The following is a 17,840-nucleotide window of genomic DNA, read 5'->3' on the forward strand; positions in this document are numbered from 1 at the left end:
TATCTATTTATTTTGTTTCTCTATTGCTTGTAAGTAGTTTCCAGTCACTGAGTTTTGTACGTCAACTAGATACTATATTCATGACTAGTTAGGAAGTTTGATAACTAGTTAAGTCTTATTTAAAATGAATCCAAACCTGAAAAGGAAATGAAAGATTAGTTGCTATATCAAGAGAAAGATGTGTTGCTCGAAAAGTTCGAAGATGGGAGCTTCTGCTTTCTACGACCATTCTTTCGGTCATTTCGGAACAATGCGTATCCTACCACATGCTAATCAAGTTTAGAATGCATAGGTGTACGTACATGCATACACACAATATATATATATATATATATATATATATAAAACAAATATATACATACACATACACATGCACGTACTAGTAACAGAGTAGGTTCTTTCCATGTGAATATGATGCTTTCGATTTCCTTTTCTTCTCAAAAATTTAAAAAAATTAATAAAATTTAGATTAAAAACATGTGCTATTAAACATTTATATTTTTAAAATTTTTTAAAACTTGATTTATCCTAACCAACACAAATGTGAATGTAACAAAGTATCCTTTATCCCAAAAGTACTTTTGTTTTGTAACGGTGTCAATGTTTTGTCTTTTGGTTGAATTTGGATGACTTGAATGTTGTTCTCTTTTATGCCATTTGAGTTAAAATTTTTATCTTCCTGAATAATTTATTGTTCCCCTTTGCATCATTCTTTGAATTTTTTTATTAGTTTTAGTGAGTTTTTCCCTTTATTATTTCTATTAATGGTGGAATGTAAAATGACCCATGGTGCTATTGCAATTATAAAAAAAATTTTAATGCATTTAAGGTAATGACTGGTGTTATAGCTGGATACCAATTTGAATAGATGTAGCTTTGTAGTGTTGGTAGAACTATACGTTTTGTTTGAAAATGAGGATCGAAGATTCAGGAAATGAATATTTATTGGCCAAGCTAATTAATATTTAATTTGAGGATTGACCTAATCACCGATGTGTAAAAACGTGTTCCACATTGGCCCTTGATAAATTTTCACACGTATTAAATTAATTATAAGACGGCGCAAAATCCATTAATGAGGATTGAACTATACGTTTTTTTTTTTTGTTAACAACAATCCATTTGTTTCATGTTCTTTTACGAAAGTTTTCGATGAGATGGGGTAATGTTAAGAAAAAATCTAGAGTGCGTCTGAATCCTATGGGTCCGTAAATCCCTCGACCTTTACGAGGTACTCCTACCTCTCGGGTTAATTGAAGTCAAACAAAATTTGCGTATAAGAGCTCCTAGCTGCTGCATTGGATGAGGGCATGATGAAGAAATCCTGTGAGTCTCACTCATAAAGACTGTTGATAGGTTGTATTTTTGTTCTAAAATTCAAGATTGTTTTTCCTTTGATTTGGCTAAATGTTGCATTAATTGGTGGATTCTGATTATATTTGTTGATTGATGTTGGTTGTAGGGATTCGGAGCAAAAAGAGGTTGAAGATGTGAATTTTAATTGAATTTTTGTGCAATTCAGCGTGGCCACGTCAAAGGCTAATTCTACATGTGCGGAAGTTCGAAATTTAACCGGTGAATTCCAATCTTAAATTGAAACCAGACTTTTCATCGGATCACTAGTCTCCTATTTCTACTAGGACACTAGCTCTAGTTTATCTATCTTGACTTTGTGGAAAAAATTCATTAGGGAAAATCGTCCAAAACGTCCCTCACATTTTGTAAAATAATTTTTTTCATCCCTCACTTTTAAAAGTGTAATTTTATATCTCTTACATATTCACATCGGACAAATTTAGTCCCTAACTAGGTTTCCGATCATTTTTTGGCCGGAATCCATCATGTGCAAGGCACGTGATCGTTTTTGAAGGGTAAATTTATCAAATTATATTTTACATAATCTAATCTATAGTCCTCCACATTTTATAAAATAAATTTTTTCGTCCCTCACATTTTATAAAATGATTTTTTTTCATCCCTCACATTTCACAAAATGAATTTCTCCATCCTTCACATTTCAAAAAATGAATTTTTCATTTCTCACTAATTATGTGTGTGAATACATTTTTTTAAACATATGTATATGTTTATTTGATTTTGCTTAATAATAATAGTATAAACACATGTATGTAATTGGGCCCAGATTGTGGGCTATCTTCTCTTTTTGTATGATTATGACTAATATTTACCAATAGAACCTTAATTTGCATATTTTTATTGTATTTTGACTGAAAATAGCTTTATTGGTCAACTTGACAATGAATGCAAGATTATTCACTAGCTAATACTAGATGAAATCAAATGATCACGTATAATATATGGTATTCATATTGTTAAGTGAAATCAAATAGACACATACATATATTTATGTTATTCGTATTATTAAGCAAAATCAAATAGACATATACATGTGTTTAAACAAAATGTATTCACACACATTTTTTTTAGGGTTTCCCTCACATACATTATTAGTGAGGGATGGAAATATTCATTTTTTGAAATGTGAGGGATGGAAATATTCATTTTTTGAAATGTAAGGGATGGAGAAATTCATTTTGTGAAATATGAGGGATGAAAAAATCATTTTATAAAATGTGAAGGACAAAACAATTTGTTTTCTAAAATGTGGAGGACTATAAATTAGATTATGTAAAATATAATTTGACAAATTTACCCTTAAAAAATGATCACGTGCCTTGCACGTGATGGATTCCGGCCAAAAAATGATCGGAAACCTAGTTAGGGACTAAATTTGACCGATGTGAATATGTAAGGGACATAAAATTACATTTTTAAAAGTGAGGGACGAAAAAAGTCATTTTACAAAATGTGAGGAACGTTTTGGACGATTTTCCCAATCTATTATATAGTGGGAATTTGATTCTATTTAGAAAAGAAACTTTTAAGCCCTCGCGGGGTAACTTGAGTGGTCCGCTCCTCCTCTTTAGGGTATGGCGACCTTTCTGGCATCCAGGGTTCAAGTCGTACAACTATCGTGTTCGGTGTGAAGTGGGGCCTCTTCTCCCGGGCCGCAGGAGGATTAGTCGGGCCAAAGGCCCGGACACCTCCTGTGCCGACAAAAAAAAAAAAAGAAAAGGAACTTTTAGTAGACATAGGAAACGAAGTCCGGAACATTAGCATCGTTACATTTTTTCTCCATTCTCGCAAGAAACAAAGGGACTTTTTCCTTTGTTTTTCTTCTTTTTCCTCTTGACACTTCATCTCATATTTGGAGAGCGATTTCTTCGACGGAGATGAACTAAAATTGGTTCTCATTCTAGTCAAGAAATAACAGAGGATTTGGTTTATTTGAAATTATGAAATCGAATTAAATATATTTATTTCTTTTATTTAATGGTATTCATATATTCTCTGATTTTATTTCTTATGGTTATTATATTATTTGAATATCTAAGGTCTAGTACTTAAATTAATCTAATAAACCTAAAACCAATTAGAACAGTTAAATCTGTAATTGTTTAATTGCCTTAAACTAGTGATAATTGCTATAATTGGATTTGTGTCAGGGGAACATATGAGCTAATTTAAAATAAGGTAAAAAACCTTAGTGGCCACTAAACTATTGGTCAGATCATATTTTGGCTATCAAACTATTTTTCATCAGTAATTGGCCACTAAACAACTTAATCAGTGAACTCTTGACCATTTAGTCGATAATTGCTCTTAATCTGTAAAATTAGCAGTTAATCTGTGAAATAGGGTCGCATAGTTGTTGGACAAAATTACCACGTGCTTTGCCACGTGTACTGCTAATTTCACAAATTAAGAGCAATTATCGACTAAATGATCACAGATTTACTGACTAAGTTGTTTAATGGCCAATTACTGACGAAAAATAGTTTGATAGCCAAAACATGATTAAACCAATAGTTTAATGGTCACTGAGATTTTTTGCCCTTTAAAATAACCATCGTACGTAGCATGTTATTTGGTTAGAACAGGGTTGCTCTAATTCTTAAAATAATTGAAAAATTGAACTCTAAGGTCGTATCTATGGTTCTTTCTTGATTAGGCTAGTGGCTAACGGTCATACCTTAATCACCAATACAGTAAGAAGAAATTGATTGTCACAACTTATTTGGCAGCTATAACTTGAATATCAGTGAGTAAATGAAGTTATCATTGCATCAAGGATCAATTGAGTGAACCATCTCCAAAGTTATTTCTTGACTAGAGTTTATTTATTATTGATTCAATTTTAATAAATTGTCACTTAATCCCTTTATTTGAAATTAAGCAATAAAATTACTAAATTTCCAAGCCTAGTGACACTATAAATTTTTAAGTAAAAACAAAACCCAGTTGAAAACGTTCAATGAAAATGTCATGGTGTACTTCCTGGTTTGGTTATGACATATTTCAACAGATTCTCTGAATGCGTGAGAAGTTTATATACATTTTCACCCCGTATCTAGCATAAATCGCCACCATCAAATCAATCTTAAATAACTTATGCAGTTTTTTATATTTCTAAAATCAGAAAAGTAATAATTAAACCACAAGAGCCTAATGTGCAAATTTCTGAGCAAAGAATAGGAAATGCCTTTAACTTTGGTGTTTTTACAAGTAAAAGGCAATAAAAATATTATAAATGATCATTTTTTCAAGATATGGATGAATAAATGATTTAATTGAGTATCAATAAAAGTGATATATGCATTAAAATATTGGTCTAGAATTGGAAAACATATTTTTTCTTTCTTCCTTAAAAAGAGGAAGTAAGATGTTTTAAGTGAGCAACGATCTTGATAAGAGTTTCCTCAACTTTCCTGATCCTATGTACATTATAAAAATGTTTTAAGTTATACAGTTACGATCTCTACTCAAAAACATTATATCCACTCTATATCTTTCTCAATCTCATTCCTAGTAATGCGAGTAGAATTAGTTTGTAGCCCTTGAAATTCCTCATCTCATAGCTAAACTATGGCTATTTCCACGCGAGAAAGTCGACTTTGTCCGAGATAAACTACACTTTGAGAAAACCTATTTAAATGACAAGGAGAATTTTCATAAAGTGATTAAATATAACAATCTCTCTAAAATGGCATCGTATATCATTTGTCATCCACCGCAATGACATTAGATGTATTTTTAAGGACTTTCTTGAATAATTAAACTAATTTAGGTTGAGATTCGAAATCTATAAGAGTTGAATCAATAAGTTCATACAATGAATATGGAAAACTCTAAAACACAAAACGTAGTAATAAATGGCAGGTATATTTGTCCGGTTTTTTATTATTTTTGGTTCGTATAGTTCTTGCAAGAGCCTGTGTATATTTTTGTGTAATTGTCAACCACCTTCTTTTACATCAACTCATTAAGAAATACATCAAATCTTGAAAGAAATACAAAAAATGTCAATTATTACTTGACTGGAATTAGCAGATTGAAGTCGAAAGTATTTTTTTAACCCTTCATCTCTTCCTCACACTCCTTTCCATCCCCAATTGTCAGTCTCGTCATTCAACCTTTGAATCTGGCAGCGCGAGAAGCTCTTAGCCACTAGACCAACCCTACCCGGTGGCATGAAGCCAAAAGTTAGAGTGATGACAAAACAATAACATAAAATTATACGCCTAGCAATAGTAATTAGGTGGCGTTGGTGTATATTTCCACATTGACTTCATCACGGACGTGTAAAAACGTGTTCCATGCTGGTGGACCATGATTTTGGTGATTAGATCCAACAAGAAAAATTAATTTATGGTGATTTTGAGGCCTATAAATACAAGGAGTCTGGTTTGTTATTTCAATGTGCTAAACTCAGCTACCAAGTCTTCTCGAGTCACAACCAGTTACAAATATCTATTTTCATTCTTATTAATTAGCTAGCCGGTTCTTTTAAGGAAAAAATGGCTGCAGCCAAATTTGCAATTGGCACTGGGCAGGTGAATAGTGATTGTATGCCAAGCTAGACATATATTTTTTTCATTTTCAAGTTTCTGCATGGTTTTGGGAATCAACTCGTAAACAACTTGTATAGAAACGTTTGAAAAAGTTTGCAAATTAAAGCAATTTCAACATTCTAGAATTGTCTTAAGCAATATTTTATATTTATAGCTGTCTACATGCATATGTCAGGAGGCGATCTCTTGAATTGTTTCATTAAGCTTCTTCCGAGTGATATACTTTCTTTTTAATTGGTTGTTTGTTTATTTGAAAGGATTCTAATTGATATTGGGAACACAATTTTTTTGCTTTTTCTTACTGGAAAATATGTTTGGGATTTACAGACCGACATCAGTTCACTGGAACCAGTGAAGCCGGCTGACCCTCACGTGATCCAGATCGGAAAATTTGTAGAGCAACAACATCACCACGGCAAGCTGCTTTCTGTCGCCGTGGTTGGCGGATTCACGTGGAGCGGTGATGGAGGCAATTACTACGCACTTATCATTGAAAATCAGGATAGTGACGGTGCCACATGTCTGCATAAGCATAAAGTACTTGTTCTTGAGACCCCGAGCGAAACAAAACTCATATGGCACAAGAAATAATCAAGCCCTACTGTTGATTAGCTGAGGATCAACGACTTTAAGTACTTAAATTATCTAGTGTCTTTGGTGTGGTTTTTCAGTTTATGGGGATGATGTACTGCTGGCATGCATGCATCTCCTCCTGTTGTACTACTAATCTACTATGTGAGGTGCACTCGTACCAACAAAAATGCACCATTAAATAAAAAAAGGTGTCTGCGTTTGAGTTTGTATCCTTGAACTAGTATGTCAAAGGTGTATTTATACGAACAAAAATGCACCATTAAATAATAAAACAGCTGTCTTTTGTTTGAGTTTGTATTTGCACATTTTATTTCTCTATTACTTGCAAGCAATTTCCAATCCTTGAGTTTTGTATGTCAATTAGGTATTATATTCATGACTAGTTCTGAAGTCTGATGACTAGTTAAGTCTTATGATAAGTGCATATTTTACATAATTTTCAACGTGTTTTATTAGTTAGTTTTGGTGTGTTTTATTTACTTTTATAGCTAATTAACTAAGTTTTTAGTGAGAATATGCATGTTGTGGTTTGGCTGGTAAAAATTGCATTTCTATGAATTTTAATGGTAAAAACTTCTTATTTTTATAGGTTTAATGATTCAAACATCAAATGGTATGAACTGAGAAAATAATTGAATGATTGATGATGATTTAAAGTGATTTAAAGATGACATGAAGTGCAAAATACTCAAAGGATGAAATGCAAGTTTTCTAGCTTTGGCACCTTTTAGTATTTCGGCTATATGTTGAGCTAAAAATATCTGATGGAGGTGATTCTTGAACCATGTTAAATCTAAGAGGTAGATCAACATTTGAAATGAAGACATCAAAATCCAGTTTAGTCATATTTCTAGTCAAAAAGTCGAAATAAAGAAATGCAATTTCATTGTCAAAAGCTGAAACAAAGTTTCTAATTAGTTGAGGGTATTTTGGTCATTTATTGATTCACAAAGCTCCAAATTGGATGATTCTTGTTGCATTAGAAAGCTAACTCAAAGGGCTATAACTTTCATGTTTCACATAAGAGTTAGTTCAGCCTCTATCATCAAGAAAATATCAGTTGACGTTGGATAAAAAACAGAGCAAGGATGAAATCTGTCCAAAATTGAGCAAACCTACAAAAAACAATATGTGGGATACAATACTCGACCTAAGGTCGGGTATTCATCATTTTCAGCTGCAACTTGTTCCTTATTCACACAACTTTCCAACTCAATTCCAGCAAGGAATTTTGACTATATCTGACCAAGAAGAGTGTGGAAACTTGGAGAACAACTTTTGGTGAGTTCAAAAGCCAATTTTGCTAACGAAGAAAGAACTCAACTTGAGCTTAAATTCTCTATAAATAGTAGCCTTTGGAGACCATTTTAAAAATTTTGGAAGGTTAGAAAAACTCCACAAAAATGTAGTTTTCACTAGAATTTTCTTAGTTCATTAGCTAGGTTAGCATACTATAGAATAGTTTAGGTAGTTATGTGTGTTATCCACTATTGTATATTAGCTAGATTAGAATAAAAATGGAGATGAAGAAGTAGGAGTTGAAACTCATGTGACGAGGGTTATCTCTTCTCCAACTCTTTATCTTTTGTATCGAATCCTTAAGTATGGTTAATATACAAGTTTTGGATTTATGTTTCAATATGTGTGACTAAAGTTTATGTCTAGAGTTGTGGATGAACTTTCTATATCTTGTTAGTGATATTTACTTGGTTATTTGATGATATTATTTTGAGTAAGTTATTTATCACTTTTGCTTTTCTAATCATGATTAACTAGCCATTAATTATGATAATCTTAAGGTGCTAAGTTTGCAATGAAAATTGAAATTTAGCACTAGTTCAAGGAAATGATAAACCTAAGAAATCCACTCACGGGAGTAGAGGTGCACCTTTGTGGCTTTAATAACTTGTTTTATGGAATTTCATAGAAAAAATGAACTTGTAGTTAATTCATAACCACGAGAGTAGGTATGCCTTACTTACAAGTATAGTTGATTTACTACGAGAGTAGGTTTCGTATGCATGAGGAAATTACGCCATAACTAGTCAAGATAATAATATTCACTTAACCGGTAACTTCACTTGCAAGAACAGTAAGAAATTCCATTTCTCTAGGAGTTTTCTATTGTATTTTTGTTACTTTTATAGTGTAGATTTAATTTCTTGCACTAGTGATAGTCTAAATAATAAAGAAATTTGAAAACCACCGGTAATTGAAACTCTTCCCTGTGGGTTTGACCTTTAATGCCCTATACTCGCTCTCAACTCATATACTTGCGAAAAAGCCCATGAGGGGTATTTAGAATGTTATAAATGCAAAATTTGATTATGGATGAGCTAATTGTTATATGTATATCCTACGCTCGTCAAGTTTTTAGCGCCGTTATTGGGGAAGATTTTGTCAATATCGGTGCTAAGAACAACTTTATTAATTTAGATATTTTTTCTTATTTTTCTTGGTTTTGTTGTGTTTAGTGTCTTATTGAGTCTTTTATTTTGTGTTTAGTATCTTATTTTTATATGTGTCGAGTCATCTATTCTTTTTAACTGAACTTGTTTTTAAGTTACTTTTAAAGCATGTTTAGGGATTCAAGGAGAGTAGGAAATATGAGCAAACAATGTGTGAGAAGTGGAAGATCAGCAATGGATGGTTATTACATCCAAAGCTCCATGGATAGAGGTAATCAAAAAATTACCTCTTGTTCATGGTTTAACCAGTCAAACCGGTCAATCTGGCTCGATTTAAAAACAATGCATGATAGCCTTCTTTTATGTCTCTGGTAAGATGTCAACATCCTTTAATTTTGGCTTGAGAAAAATTAATGTAGTTACTGCTTGTTTACCCAAAAGCCAAATCAAGTCACAATACACCGGGAAGACAGTATTTTATCCCGTCTAAAAAATGCCAATTATTAATGCCAAGGTAAATTTATCAGGAAGAAACCAACAAATACATAGTGCTATAGATTAAACACTGGTTTCCTAAACTATAAATAGAATGCTAATGGATTGATTCATAAAACAATCACTTTCTAGTTCAACGTGTCAATGATGAAAGGCGCATTAGTCATATTTCTTACCCTTATAAGCCTAGTTTCATTTGTAAAATGTTACAAGGGAGAAAAATACGAGACTCTTCGAAAATTCCTCCACGCTGAGAGCTTAAACAGATCAAACAATTACATAACTGATGAGGATTCAGCTCATCAGTATTCGCCAGTTTATATTGGTCCTCAAGAGGGGTTTAAAGCAGCCAACAAAATCATCGCATTGCCAGGGGAAGCAAAAGGAGTAAAGTTTGATCAATATTCAGGGTATGTCACTGTTGATCCTACGGCTGGTCGAGCTCTCTTTTACTATTTTTCCGAGTCCGAAAATCCTTCTAGCAAGCCTCTTGTGCTGTGGTTAAACCAAGGTATATGTCCTAATTATTTTCCCTAACCTATTAAGCATTCTGGATGTGCGTAACTTGGAAAAAATCTCTTAAATGGGTGATGGCAGGGCGTGGCTGCTCTTCTCTGGGTGTTGGAGCGATGAGTGGACAAGGTCCATTTCGAGTTAGTAAAGATAACAAAACACTATGGCACAATGAATATGCCTGGAATAAAGGTACAAGCGAATCCATACAATTTTATAACACTTAAATTCTTTTGCAAGGATTTGAATGAGCTCTCGAGATTTATCATGTTTGAATGCAGTGGCAAACATACTTTACTTGGAATCACCGGCAGGTGCTGGATTTTCTTACTTAAACACGTCATCTAATTACACTATTGGAGATAAACAAACGGCAAAAGATTCTTACACATCCTAATAAATTGGTTGGAAAGATTCGCTGACTACAAAAGCAGAGACTTTTACATAGCTGAAGAAGCTTATGCTGGCTTTTTCGTACCTGAACTTGCTCAGCTTATCCCCCATAACAACAAAATAACTAACCAAACGGTGATTAACTTGAAAGGAATTGCAGTAATTTTTGTTTCTTTTTTGTTTTTCCTTTATTGGTTACATTATATGTTGCTGTTCAAACATCAATATGTTTTACATCTAATGATGATGCTGTCTTGTTATTTTCAGATGGGAAATTCTATTGTGGATACAGAAACACAAAGCAAGGGACTATATGATTTTTTGTGGTCACATAGCCTAATATCTGATGAGATATATCACGGTTTAGTTTCAAATTGCACTTGTAATAAGTACGCCGAACAAGCGGTGAAGGCAATAGGAAACATCAATCGCTACAGCATATATGCTCCAGTGTGCTCTTCTACTTCCAATGCTCCTTGGGTACAATTCTACTCTTCATATATGATATGTTACCTTTCTATTCTCATCTGAATGAAAAGCCAAATTACTTACAGTAATTTGCAATGTTTCCGTTGATTGAAACAGATATACGGTGAAGATCCACGCGCGGATGATTATGCGTTATCCCACCTAAACAATCCTGAAGTGCAAAAGTCGCTTCATGCGAATGCAACTGGAATTGGACTTATGGGTTACTGCAGGTACGTATGCTATCGTGCCATTGCTATTACATTATTTCACATCAACATTTGAAGTTATTTTTTGTGACCGTACATAACTATCATCGTTCTATGGCTTGGACATCCGTATAAAGCAGATTCATTAATTGGACCGATAGTCCAGCTACAGTTTTACCTACCATTAGGGAGCTAATGGCAGGTGGCATTAACGTATGGATGTATAGGTAACTAAGTGATGAATTTGTGGCTGTGGAAAAGCTAGCATTTAATTACGGCAATCTGCCTTTGTCCGTCTATTGTGTTAACTAAGACATTGCAACAATTTTGATGAATTCCAGTGGAGATACAAATAGCTTTATACCCGTGACGGCAACTAGGTATGCCATAAAGAAGCTAGGGATAGCCATGAATGCCCCTTGGCAACCCTGGTACTCCCAAGGCGAGGTAAGACAAAAGTGAGGTTCAAATATATTGTATTTATTCAAGTCATTCACTACCTCGTGATACTAGTATTAATTGAATCTGTTCTAAATTGAAAATGATTAGGTTGCAGGATATGTGGTGGAATATGAGAACTTAACATTTGTGACTCTTAAAGGAGCTGGATTGTTCGCCCCCAGCTAGAAGCCTGCCCGCTCACTCGCTATGTTCTCATCATTCTTGGAAGGAAAGCTTCCTTCATCAAGCTAGGACGAGATGAAAGGGCCAAAGAGGAAAGGAGTTTGATTAGTGCCATGGAGCAAATTGTTCATGATTGTTCAGCTCATTTGGTTTGTTGTTTCACTCATGGTTCAACTTTGTTAAACCAAAATAGGTTTCTGTACGTTGCTTCAAGTTTATAATTATGGAGGGCCTCTGCAAGTTTTATGTTTTAATAAAGAACTCTGAAATTGTCTTAAGATCAATTTGTGGCTTGGTCACCATACAACTACCCTTCACTTGGAAGTTAACCATAAATTAATTTAATTCATACCCCAAGTCTGCTCTTATTTCAGAAGCATAGATGTACGTGAAAGCAAATATTGGGTGAACCACAGGAGAAACTGTGAATTTCTAATTGGAAGATTGAAGTCATTGGCACATTAAATTTCTCATTAGAAATTTCTGAGAGGAGTTTTGGTTTGGCTTCAAATCAAAAGAGCAAGTCATGGGCCTTTGGGCCATTAAGCATTTAGTGATATTTAGACTCTTTTGCGTTTTCAGTTTTAGGTGCCTTTTAGAGCTGAAAATTATTTTCTAGAGTTTTGTACTCTCTCTCTTGTACTCTCTTTTCGTTATAGTAAATCTACAACCCCTTCGCCCGTGGATGTAGATCAATTGGACTGAACCACATAAATTTCTGTGTTTCTCTATTTAATTTATTTGTTTTATTATTGTCATTATTGAGTTGGCAAGAACTCAATTATTCTCGTTGGTCAATTTCCTGAGACCAGACCTAACAAACTGGTATCAGAGTTTCAGGTTCCAGATTCAACTTTCGGTTTTAGGTCAGGTTAGATTTTGGATTCTTGATGACAACAATAAGTTTTTGGGGGCTACAGAGAGTGAAGAGAAAAAAAATTTCGTTGGAGTCCAGTTGGGTTTTGAAAATAAGTTAGTTGGCCTATTAGAACTCGTTAAGGGTTTTGAGAAAATGGTGGAGCAAGATTACTATGTTGGTAGTTTTTAACCCGTTGGAATTTGTTGAACCTTTTGTGAGATTTGACCTGTTGGGACCTGTTGAACCTTTTGCATCTTGGTTCGTTGGTGGCTCGTTGTGGTTTATTGAGATCCGTTAGAACTTTTATAGAGAAAGTGGAGCTTGTTTGCTGTTCATCGGTTATTTATCGATGTTGGATACACGCCAAGGTGGAGATTTGTTAAGTGCGTCTTTGTATCCCACATTGGAAGTTTAACAAAGAAATCTCTCCTTATGGTAGTTATAAATATAATGGACTTATGTGAGTTTAATTGTGCTCAGGGCACTAGTCCAAGTGCTATATGCACCAGTCCAAGAAAGTTTTGGGAGCCCACACTCCAGTCTGAGAGGAGTTTTAGTTTGGCATCAAACCAAAAAAGCAAGTCATCGGCCTTTGGGCCTGACGTGCGTAGAGTATACATATAACAATTAACTCATCCACAATCAAGTTTTACATTTATAAATCCTAAATACCCCACACGTGATTTATAGTAAGTATACGAACCGAGAGCGAGTATAAGGTAATAAGGGTCGATCCCGCAGGAAAGATTTTCAATTATTGGTATTTTTCAAACTCCTTTGTTATTTAGACTACCATAAACATAAAAGTAATGAAGATTAGCACTAGAAAGCTCCTAGAGATATGGAATTTCTTAATCCTCTTGCAAATGACATTACCGGTTACTTGTATGTTATTATCTTGGCTAGTTGTGGCGTAATTTCCTAATATATGTGAAACCTACTCTTGTAGTGAATCAACTATACTTGTAACTAAACCATACCTACTCTTGTGATTATGAAATTAAATACAAATTCATTTCTTCTATGAAATTACATGAAACAAGTCACTTAAGCCTCAAAGCTGCACATCTACTCTCGTGAGTGAATTCCTTAGATTTATCATTTCCTTGAACTAATGTTAAATTCTAATTCTCATTGCAAACTTAACCCCTTTAGATAATCACAACTAATGGTGGGTTAGTCATGATTAGATAAACAAAAGTAATAAATAACTTGTTCAAAATAATATCATCAAATAATGACAGGTTGTTGAGCATGTGCAATAATAATAATAAAACCTAACTACCACCAAAAGCAGTCAATATCAATTCTAGGTACTGGAGCAGGGACTCTAGGTATGCAATAAGTTACTTGATTCACCCTGTTCCCGAAAATTTGCTTAATCCAATATATCATAATTAATTAGCTGATAGAATTTACTGACTAGTGGATAGTGGCAAGTAGGGTCGTCTCATCAGGGACTGGAGAAAAGTTCGTTTCCTTTCGAATCAAGACAAATAGGGGGTTTTAGAATTAAATGCTAACTAAATAAATTAAATGCGAAAAATAACTAATTGACAGAAATAATTAGGAAAACTTTAGCCAAGGGTACACTTCAGAAATGGTTCATGCAACTGATCATCGATGCAAATATAATTCCAACAGTTGTCGATAGATTGGTTATAGTTGTCATACACACGATAAACAACCAGCATTTCCTTAATTTTTCGATAGTTAAGGTACGGCCGTTAACTATTTCTCTAATCCGAAAACAACCTTAGGTACGATCATAGGATTTAATTTCTGGTTTGAATTAAGATTTAGAAAAGCCCAATCCTAACTAACAAACACGCTACGATGGTTTGTTTAAATTATATCGTATGTTTTCCTGACATAAACCCAATTATGCCAGTTGCAACCGGAATAGAGATAATCGAACAATTACCGATTCAACTACCCCCAATTAGCAAAATAGATTATGTGAATAATTAAATATTGTGCACTATTCAATCATACACAATAGCTATAACAATTAAAAGCAGAAAACATATAAATACCAATAAATGAAGGAAACACTTGAAATAGTTTAGATCTCAGAGTAAATGTCGAACCAAATCTTCAGTTGTCCCTTGATTAGAATTAAGAAGTTAATTCTCCATTTATGGAGAACCAGCCGTGCGAAAATAATTGAGAAGAGCTTTTCAATTGTGTCTCCCAAAGGTCGGCCACAAGGGTAAAATAAAAAGATAGGAATTGTTGCTTCCCTTTTCTGTCTCTAGCCTCTCAAAGGAGAGCTAATGTCTACCGAATAATAATCCATATTTTTTCTCCTAATTGGTTGGTATCTTGATACCAATCAACTTCCTAAAAAGATTCCTATCACAATTTAATTTCCTAAAAACTCTCCCAATCACTTAAGGGTGATCTCGTAAAATCAGGAAGGTCCTGATAGCTATCAAATTAGGAAATTGATTCAGATTTGGAGATTGTTCAATATCAATCCCGACTTTCTGGTTTTGAGCAGTGAACTTAGGCGCGCCTATGTGCAACCATTAGATATTTTTCACTAGAAAATCTTTATTGAAGCACTTTTCATTCCCGCTCATGAAATAAGTACAAAATACCAAATATAAGTAGAATCTATCAACTAACGCAATATTTGGTAAACTAAAAGAGAGAAATAACCATAAAATTAATGACAAAAATGCAACATATCAAATAACCAAGTAAACTTCACTAACAAAATATAGCAAGTTCATCCATAACTCTAGCCATAAACTTTAGCAAAACATGAAGAAAAACAAAGCCAAATTTGTATTATAGTTAAACATGAACTCAAATACAAAAGAGAACGTGAAAGGAGAGAAGTCACCCTTGTCATATGAGCTCTAACTCTTCATCTTTGCTCTTCAAATCTTCATCCAAATCTAACTACAAATACAAGGAAAAGCTACACTAACTACTCTATACTACCTTAATTAATAAACTAAGGAAACTCTAGTGAAAGCTACATTTTTGGTGAGTTTCTCTGGCCTTCCAAAGTTATGAAAATGTTCTCCAAAGGCCTCTATTTATAAAGGATTCAAGAGTGAAATGAGTTGTTTCTAGTTATTATTTTTTACTCTTGAAACTCTCATGAGTTGTATTTCCAACTTTTTAACCTTTTCTTGATCAAATATAACTGGAATTGATAGCTAGAATTGAGTTGGAAAAGTTGTGTGAAAGTAAGGCAAGTGTATGAGCAAGTTATAGAAATCAGGTGAGAATACGCGACTTCAAGCCACGTATTCATGAAATCGCGTTTTTACTTTTATGCATTTGGCACCACTTCAACTGCTATTTTCTTAATGATGAAGGCTGAACTAGCTCTTGTGAAAAACACAAAATTTATAACCCATTGCACTAGCTTTCCAATGTCTCAAGAATCATCCAATTTGGAGCTTTGTAGACTGAGATATGACTTAAATACCATCAACTGGTTAGAGCTCTGTTTTAGCTTTCGACCACAGAGTTGCATTTCTGTATTTCAACATTTTGACAATCAAAACGACTGAACTGGACTTCGATGTCTCCTACCAAATGTAGATATATCTCTTATCTTCAAAATAATTTAAGAATCACCTCAATCTAGTCATTGTAGCTCAAGATATTTTCGAAATACCACAATATATCAAAGCTGTGAAACTTCCTTTTATTCTTGATTGCATTTCTTCTTTTGCACTTCATGCCTTCTTTAAACAATTAAAGTCATCAATAATCATCTAATTATCTTTTCAATTCATGTCATTTGATGATTGAATCATTAAACCTACAAAAACATGAAATTTTCATTATAAAAATCCATAGAAATGCAATTTTTACCAATTAAAACCATAAAATGCATATTTTCACTAGAAACTTAATTAATTAGCTATAAAAGTAGTTAAAACACACCAAAACTAACTAATAAAACACTCTTGAAACACGCAAAATATATACTTATCAGGGCCATTAAACATTTACTGCTATTTAGTCACTTTTGTGTTTTCGGTTTTAGGTGCCTTTTGGACCTGGAAATTATTTTCTAGGGTTTTGTACTCTTTTTCTGTTATAGTAAATCTGGTACCCCTTGGTCCGTGGATGTAGGTCAATTGGACCGAGCCACTTAAATTTCTGTGTTTCTCTGTTTAATTTATTTGCTTTATTATTGTCATTATTGAGTTGACAAGAACTCTATTATTCTCGTTGGTCAATTTCCCGCAACCAGACCTAACAGCTTTAGTGAGTTTTTTCCTTTATTATTTATAGGGTAAATTGCATTTTACCCCTGTGGTTTACCCTTTTTTTCACTTAACCCCCCTATGGTTTCAAAAGCTATACATAACCCACTCATGGTTTAGATTAAAGTGTTAAAGTAACGGAAATAGTCACTCATAACGGAACTTCTAAAAATGTCGAAATTATCCTTATAAATACATGATACATTAACCCCGTATGATTTTTATATTTTACCATATAACCCCCTTATGGTTTAATACTTTACCATATAACCCCCTTATGATTTTCAAAATATACACATAACCCCCCTTGGTTAATACATAAATTTCAACTTTATATAAGGGTAATTTTGACATTTTACGTGACGCTATTATGAATGATCATTCCCATCACTTTGACACTTTAATCCAAACCACAAGGGGGTTATATATAGTTTTTGAAACCATAAGAGAGTTATGTAAAAAAACGCTAAACTACAGGGGGGTAAAGTGGAATTTGCCCTTATTTATATTAATGGTTTCTATTAATGGTGGAATGTAAAATGATCCATAGTGCTATTGCAATTATTAAAAAAAAATTAATGCATTTAAGGTAATGGCAGTTGTTATAGCTATATACCAATTTGAAGAGCTGTAGCTTTGTAGTGTTGGTAGAACTGTACGTTTTGTTTAAAAACGGAGATTGAAGATCGAGTATGTGAATATTTAATTTATAGGCCAAGCTAATTAATATTTAATTGGAGGATTGACCTAATCACCAACGTGTAAAAACGTGTTCCACATTGGTCCTTGTCAAATTTTCATACGTATTAAAATAATTATAAGATGGCGCAAAATTCAAGTTCATCATAGTAGCAGCTCCGACCATGACACTGGATAACACCATATGCACTGTATGATTTAATACTTAGATTTCTGAATTACTTCTATAAGATTACCTGATCTTCCATGTATTTATGACTATACTAAACTGCAACCATGACCATGTCACAATAGTCTTGCCTCTTCCGTAACTTTTGAGTATCAATAAAACTGATATTTGCATAAAATATTGGATTAAAAGCAGAATAACATATTTTTGCTTCTTTTTAAGAATACGGATAAGGCTG

The 17,840-nt window shown here is 33.5% G+C and overlaps 1 long non-coding RNA gene and 1 pseudogene across 1 annotated transcript; both read left to right on the forward strand.

The window, feature by feature from the left end:
• Positions 1-5,789: 5,789 nt before the first annotated feature.
• LOC140038041 (uncharacterized) lies at positions 5,790-6,817 on the forward strand. Its single transcript, XR_011841856.1, has 2 exons — positions 5,790-5,915; positions 6,261-6,817. It is a non-coding gene; the product is annotated as an uncharacterized lncRNA (long non-coding RNA).
• A 2,757-nt stretch (positions 6,818-9,574) lies between these two features.
• LOC113735526 (serine carboxypeptidase 1-like) lies at positions 9,575-11,858 on the forward strand (annotated as a pseudogene).
• Positions 11,859-17,840: the final 5,982 nt, after the last annotated feature.

This window comes from Coffea arabica, chromosome 3c (assembly GCF_036785885.1).
Source record: "Coffea arabica cultivar ET-39 chromosome 3c, Coffea Arabica ET-39 HiFi, whole genome shotgun sequence".
Lineage (NCBI taxonomy): Eukaryota > Viridiplantae > Streptophyta > Magnoliopsida > Gentianales > Rubiaceae > Coffea > Coffea arabica.